We start from the raw sequence: 701 nt of genomic DNA on the forward strand, positions 1-701 counted from the left end.
TGCGAGGAGAGAAACGGGGGTTTTGGGGGTGGTGTTTGGAAAATTATTCTGGTGGAATAACGCGAGTTGGCTTTGAAGAGAGGTGAAGCGGGTTCTTTCAGCCTGCCAAGGCCATGCCGGCTCCTCCGAGCAGCAGAAATGCCGTTTCCCAGCGGGTTTGAACAAGGTTTGCACCTGCTTTGGGGAAGTGGAAATTGTATTTTCTTCTCTTCTGCCTTCTGATCCTCAGGGTGAGCTCGGGTCACGCCGACAACCCTTCTCAGCCGTTCGGGAAGACAAGGCTGTTTGAAAAAGCCTTCCTGTAACTTGAGGAGCTGGAGTTCGGGTTGGCTCCTGTGCCCGGAGAAGGATCGAATGTGGTTTCTGGTGGAGCTGGGTCTTTGGCTGGCTCTGGTGTCAGGGCGGCAGCGCTGGGGAGTGGGTTTTCTTGTGACGGGAGCATTGGGAAGAGCTTTTCCCCACGTGCGTTCCCTGGAGAGCTTGGGCGGCAGCTGTGCCTCCGCTCCACTGCGTGGTCTCATGGGGCTTGTAGGAACTTAGCTCAGCCTTTCCATCAAATAATGCATCTGCGAGAGACCGTGTGGGTCTGGTGCTGGTCCTTGGATGTTGTCTGGTGACAGCCAGTCTACGTGGATGACCCAAGTCCATGGCTGGGTAGATCGAGGCAGCAACAGTGGCTTGTTTTAGCTTTGGAGGGGTTA

The sequence above is a fragment of the Buceros rhinoceros genome, unplaced genomic scaffold (assembly GCF_000710305.1).
Source record: "Buceros rhinoceros silvestris isolate BGI_N320 unplaced genomic scaffold, ASM71030v1 scaffold26040, whole genome shotgun sequence".
Taxonomy (NCBI): Eukaryota; Metazoa; Chordata; class Aves; order Bucerotiformes; family Bucerotidae; genus Buceros; species Buceros rhinoceros.